Source organism: Macaca fascicularis, chromosome 7 (genome assembly GCF_037993035.2).
Source record: "Macaca fascicularis isolate 582-1 chromosome 7, T2T-MFA8v1.1".
Lineage (NCBI taxonomy): Eukaryota > Metazoa > Chordata > Mammalia > Primates > Cercopithecidae > Macaca > Macaca fascicularis.
Genome location: NC_088381.1, coordinates 136,395,379 through 136,408,817, shown reverse-complemented (window position 1 = coordinate 136,408,817; position 13,439 = coordinate 136,395,379). Strand labels below are relative to the sequence as shown.

The 13,439-nt window shown below is 45.7% G+C and overlaps 1 protein-coding gene across 4 annotated transcripts in view; it reads right to left on the bottom strand.

Moving 5' to 3' along the window:
* RAD51B (RAD51 paralog B) overlaps positions 1–13,439 on the bottom strand; it is an 850,300-nt gene that overhangs the window by 167,120 nt on the left and 669,741 nt on the right. The window contains exon 13 of one of the 4 annotated variants that reach the window (XR_006699893.3): positions 6,771–9,162. The exons of the other annotated variants lie outside the window; for them this stretch is intronic. The gene's annotated coding sequence lies outside the window, so the exon portion shown is untranslated. Of the gene's footprint in view, positions 1–6,770; positions 9,163–13,439 lie in introns of those variants that run through there. 4 annotated transcript variants of the gene reach the window in all.

Below are 13,439 nucleotides of genomic sequence, written 5' to 3'. Positions count from 1 at the left end.
TGCTTTTCTGATGTTGGTACTTTCACGTTGCCCACTCATAAAATACCCTTTGCAAATGGCTTCTGGGACTCCCTCCTCTCTGGGAGTGCCTCCTTCGTGAGCTCTGCATATGGGTGGCCCAGAGAGCAGGCCCCAGCTGTTGCCTCTCCTCGGACATTCCATCCCTATGACCTCATCCAGGTGTGGGCTTGAATCACCTCTCCACTACCGACTCTCTTGATTTGGATATTCAGTCACCTACTTGACCGCCCTTTCAAGTACCTCAAACAGAACGCTCCGTGTCCCCTTACCCCTACCCCACACCACCCAAAACAACCCAAACAAACACCCCATCAGCCTGGTCTCCATGGACATGTTCTTGATGCAGTCAACCCTTCAGGACTATTGACGTTTCTCTTTGTACCTTGTACTTTCCTTGCACAGCCCTTAGGACAATGTATAATCACTTATTTATTTTTTATACTGACTTGTGTAATACCTGTTTCCTGATAGACTGTAAAATTCCTGAGAATGAGACCAGGTGGTTTGTCTCCTTTCTTCCACACCCTCCCTGGCACACAGTAGGTCCTCACTATGTATTTGTTGAATGGATAGTATTAAAGTGACGATGGGTCCTGGGGTGAGGAAGAGTTTCTGGGCACAAAGAAAGGCCGTGAAACCTGGCAAAAAATACATGAGCTCATATCTTGTTTTCCTGAAGGGCCATTTGGTTTCTTCCTCCTCCCATTTGATGAAGTTTTATGTTTAATTAAAGCCCTGAATAGTTAGAACAAATATATAGGAAATGATCACATGATCATGAACTTAGCAAACTGCTACAAGCTTAACTGTCTAATATGGGGAGTGCCTAAATGATATGCATCAATATGGTTGACTCTCAATTATCCATTCCAGTGCATAATCTAATAGCCAATAATCTAATAGTTCATAATTTACTTGCCTATCACCCCATAAGTTTTACATGTGGCTTTGGATTATGTTTCAGAATTTGCATCAGGATATAGAGGGCTCTGATGGTTTAGGAAATCATAGTACTTTGAGCGTATATGTCCTATGTCACTACCCCAGTTGCCCATTAAGGATTCTTCTGGGTTCCAACTGCATGTTGAAAAAATACTGCATTGTGCTTGGCAGGAAAGGGCATTGGTTTTTGTTTGTTTTGCTGTAAAATTGGGTCCAAACCCCAGCTCTTGAATTTACTAACCAGCTCTGTTTTCACACTACCTGTCCCCGTCTAAACCACTCCCTCAGGCAGGTGCAAAACAACTCGAAAGCAGAGTTAAGCTCCTTATGAACTTTCTGTTTTACATCTAGGCAAATAAACTTTCTCTCTTCTCCTTTTCTTCTCTTTTTCTTTCTGCCTTAAAAGACCCTCTCTTCCAGCTCAGTGGGATGAAGTCAACAAGGTCTTCGCTTTACAAAATCATGCCTTATTGTGAAAGCTCCTGATAATGTCTAGACAAATCTGAAGGAAAAATGCTGTGCTGGGCAATCTAATATGGAAAACTGACTCTGGGATTTCCCTGGCTCCACTGGCCCCACTATTGGTGCAAATGATGGTGACTTTCTCCACGTTGTACATACATCTGGGCATTTGCTCATGCTGTCTTGGGTCAAAGTCTCAAGTTGGAAAATGGGTTCATCCTGAGATCTAAGGCAGAACCAGTCGTGTTGTCAGTGGGTAGCTGAGACCCCAAAATTCCCACCTCTTTTTCCTGTCATGAAGTTTCTATCTCAAGGGAAAACAGCTGTCCATTCTTAGGCCAACTGGGACTGAAGCCAGCTGTTCCTTCCAGATGCCAAGAGTCAGATGCACACCCACTCTTTTCTCCTATTCCCTCAGGCTGAAGTCTCAAACTTTACTGAATTTATTAATAACCTTAGGGACTTGCTAAAAAGCATTTCCCCAGGCTCTACCTCCAGAGACTCTGATTCAGTTAATTCAGGTTGGCCAGGAAATCTGCATGTTAAATAACAACCCTCCTGCCCCACCTCATTTCTGATCTCTAGGAAATTCCTATGTAATTGGTCTGAGAATCATACTTTGAGTGACAGTAGCTACAGTGGAGGCATTGGTGTGCCGGTAAATATTTAACAACTGGCTCTGGAGGTGGAAAAGCCTGGTTTGTAGCTTGCTGATTTCTGTGGTACAAATATTCCCACCTTGGTCAACTCAAGCTACAAATAGGACATCATGATTGTGAAGTTGGGAAAAGGTTTGTGCAATCAGTTCTGATAAGCCCATAGTAACTGATTTCAGCATGCCCACTGGGTGGAAGTGGCCTCCAAATGCTGGTTCCTAGGCTCTGGCATAGAAGGGCCACTGTTCGGTCTAGAATGTCACATCCCCTATTTTTTTCCCCTAAATCCTTCGTTTTTTGAATGGTTTGTTTTGGTTACCGGCTCTCAGAGACCTTGAGGGGTTCCAAACCAGAGAGCAAGGAAGGGGAAGAGAAGGAGCTCCAGGAAAGAAAATGCAATTAGTGTAGGAAGTTGGCCTCAGCTACACTGCTAACCTTGTTCAACCCAGCTTTCAGCAGGGAAGGGGTTTCAAACACCTGTCCCTGCCTTCATTTGATAAGCTTTCTGGTCAACTCACATTAACCTGATCCTGCTGACCTGGAGAAGGATGAAAAGGCTGAGTGTCGGGGACCTGAGGGGATGAAAGGGGATGGGGGGGCGCCTGGGGGGGCTCATATGACCCGGGGTCGCCATCGGCTTAAGGCTTCCCCTTTGTCTCCCTGCTCTGGCCCCATGTTTGAAGGTTCTGGTGATTTCCTCCCGCCCCCGACTAGGCGAACAGATGTGGAAAGCTCTCCAGTTCCCAGGGCTCAGGACACAACTGCCTGTTGTTTCCCGCCTGCAGACCGGGGCCTGTAGTCACAGGCAGAACAGCTATGCAATCACTCGCCAAAGAGCTGAGCCCAGTCAGGTGTGGGGCGCAAGCCTACTCTGCCTTTTGGGAGTGAGAGGATGTGTAAGCCTAACTGAACAAGAATGGAAAACAACTGTGTCCCCGCCCTGTCTTGCTCTAAGTCCACTCTGTAGGAATTCAGAGGCACTTTAGCAGAGGCAATAACTTGAGCTCTTCCACGGCAGTACAGTGCTCACAGGTGCCACGGCCATTTGAACAAACGCGGCCTTCGGGGCCAGCTGCTTCTCTTGTCCCATGCTGCAGGCACTGCCAATGTGAGAACTTTGCCCACTTCTAGACTGGAGTTGAGGGAACCCTGCTACTCTAAAAAGGATGTTTTCCTCAGCCCCCTGAGCTTTCAGGGCTCACTGGATCAAGGCGGTAGAAGAGTTACAAAGGAAGGGGTGCAAGTGTTAGCTTCCTTATATATCTTATTTATTCAACACTGACAGTTTCAGAAATGGCTTAGAGCCTAGCTTCCTCACCACCATCCATATACCTTTGACAAGTGAGATAAATAAAACCACAAAAAATCCCCCTTAAATAAAACGCCTGTCTCATATCTAGTCCAGCTACAAGAATAAGCTGATATGTTTTCTAGTTTATGCAATAAATGGTGGTGATTACAATTTTGCCCAAAGACTTGGTACATATATGTCTTAGCATGTAGCACATTTACCTGTAAATGCTACCAGTAGTTGAATGGCAGCCATCTCCCTAAAGCACTGATTCTCCAAGTGAGGTCTGCAGTCACCTGGGATCCCTGAGACCCTATTAGGGTGTCTGCAAGCTGAAAACTATTTTCATAATAATACCAAGATGTTATTTGCCTTCTTCACTGTGTTGACATCTGGGTAAAATTGCTGGCGCTGAACTATGCTGGCAATCATGGTATTCTTCACTGCTACAAACTTACAGGTGGAAAAAAATGCCAGTTTCACTGAAGAATGTCCTAAATTAGACATTAAAAATTATTAATTTTATAAAATCTTGCCCAAAAGTGTACCCTTTCTTCCCTTCCCCCCTCTCCCTTCCCTTCCCTTCCCTTTGTGTGATGACTTGGAAACAAAGTATCAAGCATTTCCAGTGCATCCCGAAGTATGACAGTCATCTGGAGGAAAAGCACTTGTGTGAGTGTCTTGAGTTGTGATCTGCACTAGCCACTTTCATGGAACACAATGTTTACTCAAAAGGACCAAGTAACCATGGTTATTCAGATTTGGTTATTTGACAGGCATTTTCTCAAAAATGAAAAAACTGAGCTCATCACTTCAAGAAAGAAAATAATTGACAGTATTTTCTGCCAAAATAGAAGTATAAAGCAAAAATTAGAATTTTTTAAAACCTGCATCTGCCATAGTGAACTTAACACCTTCCCAACACTTATAGAGGTTTTTGATGAGATCAGTGATGATATTAACAAATAAGAACTTTTAGTTTTCATCATGAAATTCATCGAACTTAAAAAATCTGCATGACTTAGTGAAGCAATATTTTCCAAATGACCCATGCATAGTATTACAAAATCATGCATGAGCAAAAGATCTATTCAGAGTACAAGCCAGACAACTGAATTTTAACATAACTGAGCACAAAAAGTTCATTGATACAGTTTCAGATTCTACAGTGCAACTAACCTTAGTAATCTACTATTGGTTGAGTTTTGGTATAATGTCAAACAAGAATATTCACAATTATCTGAAAAGACTATTAAAATATTCCTCCCTTTTCCAACAAAATATCTATGTGAGGCTGGGTTTCCTTCGCATACTTCAACCAAAACAACATTATCACAGCTGATTGAATGCAGAAGCCGATATGAGAATCCAGCTGTCTTCTATTAAGTCAGACAGTCAAGAGATTTGCAAAAATGTAAAACACTGTCACTCTTCTCACTTGGGTTTTTAAAAAAAGTTATTCTTATAATAAAATGTTGTTATTTTTAACATTTAAATGGATTAGTGAATATATGCATTTTAATAAATTACTAAATGTTAATTTATTCATTAACAATGAATATGTATTAAATGAACAAATATTATTTTTGGTTTTAGTTTTTAATATGGTAAATTATTTAATTATCTATTGCTGTATAGCAAAGTATCCTGAAACCTAGTGGCTTAAAACAACAAGAATCACTTGTTATCTCTGGTTGCTGTGGTTCGGGCATTCAGGAGTGGCTTGGCTAGGCAGTTCTGGCTAGGCAGTCTCTCAGGAGGTCGCAGTCATCTGAAGGCTTAACTGGGGCTGGAGGATCTGCCATCAAGATAGCTCATTTATAAGTCAGGCCAGTGTCGCTGGCTGTGGACAGGAGGCCTTGGTTCCTTCCTCTCCATGTAGGTCTTCCCCTGGGGTACTCAAAACACAGGATTGCTTTTTCTCCAGAGTGAACAATAGAGGCCAAGTGGGAACAAGTAGTCCCTTTTATAACCTAGCCCCTGAAATCACCTACCATCACTTCTGCCATTTTCTGTCACATAGACTAGCCCTGATTCAATTTGGGAAGAGACTACACAAGGGCATGAATACTAGGGGTAAGATTTTTGGAGGCTATTCTAGAAGATGGCTACCACAGGATCTATCAATAGATACAACCCACATAAACCAAGGCTCCTCAAGATCATCAGTCAACAACTGTTAAGCATATAAAGGAGTACTTATAGCCAAAATATTTTAAAGTTGCCAGCCTAAAGAAATGGGTCCAGCTTCCCGGCTGGGCGCGGTGGCTCACGCCTGTAATCCCAGCACTTTGGGAGACTGAGGTGGGCGGATCTCCTGAGGGTGGGAGTTCGAGACCAGTCTGGCCAACATGGTGAAACACTGTCTCTAATAAAAATACAAAAAATTAGCCAGGCATGGTGGCAGGTGCCTGTGGTCCCAGCTACTCGGGAGGCTGAGGCAGGAGAATGGCATGAACCTGGGAGGCAGAGCTTGCAGTGAGCTGAGATTGCACCACTGCACTCCAGCCTGGGCAACAGAGTGAGATTCCATCTCAAAAAAAAAAAAAAGAAGAACTAAAGAAAGTGGTCCAGCTGGGTGGCTCATACCCGTAATCCCATCACTTTGGAAGGCTGAGGTGGGATGATCACTTGAGGCCAGGAGTTTGAGACAAGCCTGGGCAACATAGCAAGACCCCATCTCTAAAAGAAAAGACAAAAAATAGCCAGGTATGGTGGTGCACACCTGTAGTCCTAGCTACTTGAGAGGCTGAGGCTGAAAGATCGCTTAATCCCAGGAGGTTGAGGCTACAGTGAATTGTGATTGCACCACTGCACTCTAGCCTGGATGACAGAGGGAGGGAGACCCTGTCTTTCTAAAAAAAAAACAAAAGAAAGAAAGGAAGAAAAGAAATTATTGGTCCATATGTCTGAAATGTCTTTGCTGTCTATCTTTGTCCTGTTGTTCATAGTTATACCATCATTTAGGCAACTTCTTGCTCACTTACCCTCCACAAGCTTGGACACAGGTCCTTCTAGCTGTTTCTTCTGAACTTACTGGAGACTCCATTATGAGTTTTAACACTCCCCATAACCTTTGTGTGATTTGTACATAGAAAATACCCCCAAAATTACAAATAAATTATTAAACTAAAGGAAAGGTTAGTAAGATTGCTGGGCATAAAATTAATATTTGAAAATAAATTATATTTCAGTAAGATACACGTAAGCACGTAAGAAATGTCTTTAGTATCACCTGCTCTCTGCAGCTCCCAGCCGCACCTCCCGGGGAGCAGAAGTTTTCTGGGCTAGGTCAGGCCCTTGCCTTACCGCTTTATAGAAGACAGGGAAGAAAATCACTCACTGTATGTAATTTTATTTAAGAGAGTGCAAGAATGTTGTGTTTGAGCCTTTCACTCTTTTTTCTTTGTATTTCTTTTCGAAAATGAAAGAAAACAGCCAGTGAGATAGGATCTCAGGTCTAGAATTCCTAGCAGGTAATTTGGGAGTTGAAAACAAATCTCCCCTGAAATGCATTAAGCAGGTGAAGGGGATTCCAGTTTCAACCCTTAAACCACACCTTATCCTGGCCTGGCAAATAACTTCCTCCCAGCCTCAGGCAAATCCCAACTTCCACCGCCAAATGCCTGCAGTTAATAAACGTTTAAACAACAACAAAAACCCCAAGTGGAAAATGGAAGACTGATTGGAGGCTGAGACACTAGAAGGGTTGCTTGGGAGCCCCTCTCTGAGAGCCCTGCCCACAGGAGGAACGTTTAGCCAGGGAAGCCGGGGCCTGCAGCTGGGGAACCCAAGGCATGCTGTCTTTCAGAGCAGAGCAGGGTAAATATCCGACTTGAGTCAAATGATTATTTTTCTTGATCAGATTTGTCCACTCATTTCATTAGAACTCCATACCACAAGCCATGGTCAAACCCTTCAGAATGGCCAAAATCTCCAGATTGCATTATTGGGCCACAGTGGTCCTGCTTCTTGCTAAGTGCTGCAAGACTGGAGTTTCCAAGCTCTGGTCTAGATAAGTCAGCTGAGGGTTGGTAAGGAAGTTCTCATGGGTCCAGAGAGAACTGAGAAAAACAAGGATCATGTTATGCTGTGGGAATGTCCTCCGCGGTACTTTTTATTCCCATTTTACATATCAGAAAACAGAGGCTCAGAGAGGTTGAATGACTCGCCACGCAGCTAGTCGGTAGCAGAGTGAGGATGGAGATTCACATGATCAATCATAGTGACTACCATTTGCTGAGCACCTGGAGTGAGACCGGCAGAGCACCGTGTGCTTTGTGCCTGTTAACTTGTTCAGTTCTCATGGATCGCTTCCTTTTTAAAGAAGTGAAACTGTTCAACAGAGCTTCCTGCCACGAGGGAAACCTTCTACATCTCGCTGTCCAATAGGTAGCCACAAGCCCCATGTTGCTATTGAGCCCTTGAAATATGGTAAGTGAAACTGAGGAACCAAATTTTTAAATTTTATTTCACTTAAATTGCTTTAAATGTAAACAGCCACATGTGGCTGGCAGCTACTGCACTGACCAGCACAGCTCTAGGAGGTTCAGTAGCTTTTCCAAAAGCCAGTGGAGTAATGAGGTGAGGGTTGTGTTGTGGGGTTGATTGAGCCCCAAATCCATGTGTTTCCCCTTTTCTCTCCGCACCCCTGTGAGGTAGCCTGCCTTTTCCAAAGCAAAAGACACTGGGAAGGAAACTGACCAGACAGTATACAGTCAGCCAAAAATAAAGCTGGACCCCCTAAATATGGGGTTTGTATTTGAGTCTGCTTCTTCCGAATGTGTCTGGAAGTCCCCACGGGTGGCAAAACAACCCAGATGGGGGCTTCAGACCCTGCACCAGTAACTTCCAGAGCTCACCATGGTCCATTTGGCTGAGGGTTCTATGACTCACAGGTTCCAACCCTACGATTTAAACAGCAGCATTTCCTTTTTCTGGGCTTAACACTAATTGGTAGAGGTAGTGAGCTCCCAGGCCCAGCCTCACCCTGTTGAGACATGTAGCTCTCAAAAGTTCCCACTGGAAGCACCACCCATGAGGTGCAGCTACCATTGCCATGTGTCTGAATGCCAATGTTTAACCCAAGCTGGCCCACTGTTGTTCCACAAGCCTCTCTATAGCCTCTGAATGTTCATCTTTGCTGCATCACTCCCATCCAAAACCTCCAAGGACATCCTGTGAGGCTCAGAACAAAATCCGAAGTCACCACTTCCATGGCTGGCCCCTGCCCACTGCTCTGACCTAATGTACTATAGTTGTCCCCTTTGTTTGCTCTACTCCAGTCCCTGGCTTCCTTACTGTTCCCCAAACACATCACACTTGTCCCTGTCCCAGGCCTTTGCACTTGCTATTCCTTCTGCTTGAAATGTTCTTTCTGGGTTGAACATTGCTTACTCTCTCTTCATCCAATCTCTGCTCAAATGTCACCTCTTCAGAGAGGTCTTCTTGACCCCACTGTGTGTAAAATAGTGCACCCCTCACTGCCATCTCTTACCTGGCTTACGTTTTTTCAAGGCATTTATCACTAGCATGTATGTTTGTTGGTTTGTTTGCTTATTGTCACCCATACTAAGAAACAAGGTAAGAAGGAATAGTGTCCTTTTTTTTTTAACCTTGTATCTCCAGTTTCTAGAAGAGAGTGTGCCACATGGGTACTCACTGAATATTTGTTGAGGGAATAAATGAATGCATGGATGCATGACTGCTCACCTAGAGCGTGGGGGCCAGGGCAGAGGTGGGCTCAGGCTGTCTCACTCCACACAGACTCACACTTCCACGATTTGGATGCTGAACCATGAGAAACAAAGAGATTCGCTGGTTTAATTTCTTTTGCCCTGGGAAAGTTAAAGATCACAGATAATCCAGAACTCCGTGCCAAGTTCTCTGATTTATAATCGACGAATTATCCACACAGAGGTAAACAAGAGCAAAGGACTGACAAGCAAACTGTAGGAGGAGAATGATGAGAAACAGACGGAGAGACCCATGCAAGCTGCAGCCTCCAGCTAGCCTGGGTTCCCGCCAGCCCTCACTCAAATTTGGATCCAGAGAATCTCTGCTGATGTCTACTTCCAGATTGCTTTGGGCCACACTGCCAGGTGGCTGTTGGGAGCGGGGGTCACTGCAAGTGGGGGCAGCCTAGGCAAGTCACCCCTTTACCTGACAGATATTTCACACTCATCTGAAAGGTACACCCAAAAGGGCAGGCATTTCCCAAAGATGCCCCAGGCTCACAAAAGTCACCAGACTTTCCCCAGACTGGGGAAAAACTCCTTTCCTCCTTTAATGTAGTCCACAGAAATGTGTCTCTTTTATTCCACTTCTAAAAACTTCAAAGAAACAAAATTAGCAGTGCCTACAAGCATCTGACACATAGGAGGTAGTAAAAACTGAATGAATGAATGAATGAACGACAATATCAACCCAAAAGGGGAACAGTGGCCTTGTGAAGAATGGGATAGTCAAGAAAATCCTGGACTCCCTATGCCCCCTAGATCACTTTGGATATGCCCTGAGGCCTCACTTTCCTTATCTGTAAAATGAAAGCCTGGTCTAGCTGAACTCCAATTTCCCTCCCAGCTCTGACACCCTCTAATTCTCTGAACACGCCTTCATAGCTTCTTTATTGTAGACTAGTTCTTACATGTGTCCTGCTGAGAGCAAGGTCTGCTGGTCTGGCCTTGTTTTTAAGCAGCAGAGGTATTTAATAGCAATTCTCCCAGAATTTTTGTCATGTTTTCCATGCAAGAAGGTTCTGGAAGGTAGCCATCATCAAAATAGGAAGTAAAGCCAGGTTAGTGTTCCACTTATCAGATAATACTGGCTTAACCAAAATTCCTGTCACCCCCTATGGTGATTCTGGGAGCTTGACTAGATTTCAGAGGTTTCATATTCAAAGCAGTGAGAAATTATCTCTGAGGCTTGTGGGATTTGGTACCTGTTTCCCTTCTTTCCATGTCTCAGGGCTGTGGGTGCCAAGTGAAGGCTCCAGTAACCCTTCCAGCCTCAGAGGAGCGCTCTGTCCTATCCGCCATGGGAATGCCCGTGCTGGCCCGGATTGCTCCTCTGTCCACATCAGCATTTCACTTTATGCTGCCTGTAAATCTGACCATTTCTTCCACACCTAGAGGTGTCCCAAAGCACTAGTCCAGCAGAATTCAGACTCCTCTACCTTTCCCAACTCTACTCACAACCTCAAGTCACCAGGAAGAGAAAGAGCACCTGACCGAGAGTGGGACCAGGATTCCAGACCGGCTTTAGAGGAGCATCTCTCTGGGCCTCAGTGTCCTTGGATGGGAGGGAGGTGGAGACTGGGTGTGGCTGCTTGTCCTGTCTCTTCCAGGTTGATGATTTTCCCTAGCCCAGAGCTGGAGCTGGCCCTTTTCCCCCAAGGAAGCCACGGTTTGTATGTTATGTAGCAGCTACAAATGCAGGGTCTTTTTTTTTTTTTCCTTTTCTTTTTAATGATCCTAGGTACTCTAGGAAGAGGCAAACATTTTTATGATCCCAGGAACCAAACAACATAATGAAAATCATGGCAACCATCAGCCCAATAAAACCCATGGCAAAAGCCAACACATTCTCAAACAGGACCCTGGGAATTTAAAGCTCTCAGAAGCCTTAAGTGGCTCAGGCCTTGCTGAAGGCCTTGGGACGGCAGCTGATGGCTGATGAAAGGATTTTAACGCGCCACTGAAATTCTCTTTTCCAAAATAACCACTTTGAAACCTGTTAATTACAGACACACAACCAGCCAGAGCCCCCCAACAGGACCCAGGGCTTCTACCAGGGAGAGCCGGGCTCCAGAGGCTGGCCGCTGCCTTGGCGCTCCATTCGCTTTGTGTTGGGTGACTTCGCTTCAGGAAGAGAATCCAAAGTAATGAAAACCACATGGCCACTCCCCGCCCCCAGCCTCCTACGCTACCTCCCTTCCCTGGAGACAGAGGCCGGCTCAGTCTAATTTGGTCCAGTGTTTTTGTTTCCTAAAATCTGTCTTGGGCCCTGGACCATTAATAGGTTGCAGCTGATTTTAATCTACATGAATCAGAGACCTCGCTTCTTCAGTTTTAAGGAGATTACAAATTGTGTGTCCCACAAACTCAGGATGGAGGGAAAAGGCCCTGGATAGGGAGTGGCAGTGTGGGAGACAGACCCTGGAAGGCACAGAAACTGCTCCCCACTCAGCAGTGGGCTTGAAGGAACCTGGGATCACTCAAAGCTGGGGGAGTGGGGCTAGCAGGAGGTGAGGGTCTTGCAGCTGTGACTCAGTGGCAAGAACACAGAACCTGGTCCTGTGTAAACAGAGCTAAAACCAAGGCACAGGACTAGCAGAGGCCTCTACTCACCTATCTTCAACAAATTAATTTCCCAAGTGCTTGCTGGGCACCCCCCATAAGCTAAAGCAGGGGTAAGCAAACCATGGCTGACTGGTCAAATCCGGCCTGCAGCCCGATGTAAATAAAGTCCTCTGGAACAAGGCCATGTCTATTTGTTTATGTATTGTCCATGGCTGCCTCGCAGTTGTGGTAGAGACCCTGTGGCCTGCAAGGCCAAAAATAGTCACTCTCTGCCCCTTTACAGTAAACGTTTGCCAACTCCTGAGCTAGAGAACTATCCTAAATCTTGCTAGGCAAGAATTCCACTTACAAGCCTGTTAACAAGGAATGGATTTAGGATTTACTCCATTGCCACCCCATACCAAAGTCTAGGTTCCTTCCTTCCAAACATCATTCTTCAGGAAAGTATCTTCGTGCTTATTTAAGCAATGACAATAAGAAGGAATGCCCACGACCATGCCACTCAGTGAAGGTTCCAAGGTCTTGCCCTGACAATCCGACACTCCCGTTTCACAGATGAAACACAGTCACTGAGATAAAGCAACTCACTGAAGTTCACTTAGGGAATAGCACGGCTAGGAAGAGCTGGGCCTCTGAGTCACAGCATGGTCCTCTGTCCGTGGGATGACCGTAATGAAGGGAGCTGGGGAGCTTTCACATAGCAATGCTCCCTTATGTGTGCCACACCACCACTTGACAAGCCAGTGAAGGGCTCAGGGTAGTGTGCCTTCGTTTTCAATAGCACTCTCAGGGAGTGGGGATGAGAATCAGATAGGCCAGACTACACTCACCCCTTGAAAACCATGTTTATCCAGGCCCAGTGGCTGGTGAGCCCAGGCCCTCTGGCCCTAGCCGGGCCCTCACTCCATCAGGACCCAGGGCCCCCTATTTTCCCAGTGTGCCTCTAAGACAGCTCTTGCCTTCAGGCGCTTCTAGGCTAGCAGGGCAGAGACAGGAAGGGGAGGATTGTGATTGTGTGACAGGCACAGTGATGGAGAGGCACATGTGGTGCTTCAGGAGGACAAAGCAAGGTCACCTTGCCCTTCCCTAAAAGCAAACCCCTTTGTAGGGAACCCTGGGTGAAGGGCCTCCAATGGAAATGCTATTCACTAGAAATGTAAGCGGGCATCCTTCCAAGGCTTTCAGGGGCGAAATAAGTGTTGGGATCATTCTGGGTACAGGCAGGGAAGCCAGAGAAACTGGTACCCTCCCAGAGATGAGACTGGCAGGTAAACTGATGACACCAAGGAAGTTGCTGCCCTGGGGCAGTAGGAGTTCTCCCCATGGGAACCATTTCCTGCAGGACCAGGCCTGGGTGGGGAGACCCTTCCAGCCAAGGTAGGACGTCACTCCAGGCTGCAATCTCATTGGTCTGGAAGCCCATGAAGGGCTGGTTATGTCTGGGCCTTGAACAGAATCATAGACCAGCAGGGTGCCACACTGGTTCGCATAGAATGTTGACTCTGCAAAGGTCTCTAGCTAACAGGAGCTGAAAGTTCCTACAAAGGGGATAGCAAGTGGCCTGTGCCTCACTGTCGCTGTTTCCATTACTGTCCCCAAGTCCACTTTCCTTGGTAAGCTTCTCCTTGAACTTTAGGCAGCACCTCAAAGCAGTTTCAGAATTCACCGAGGAGCCATGGGTCCCAGTCTTTAGAGTCCTGCTATTGTTCAGAGGTCTCCAAGTGACTAGAGGTTGTGAATTGCCAGAGGGTGGCAGAGGACTCCAAC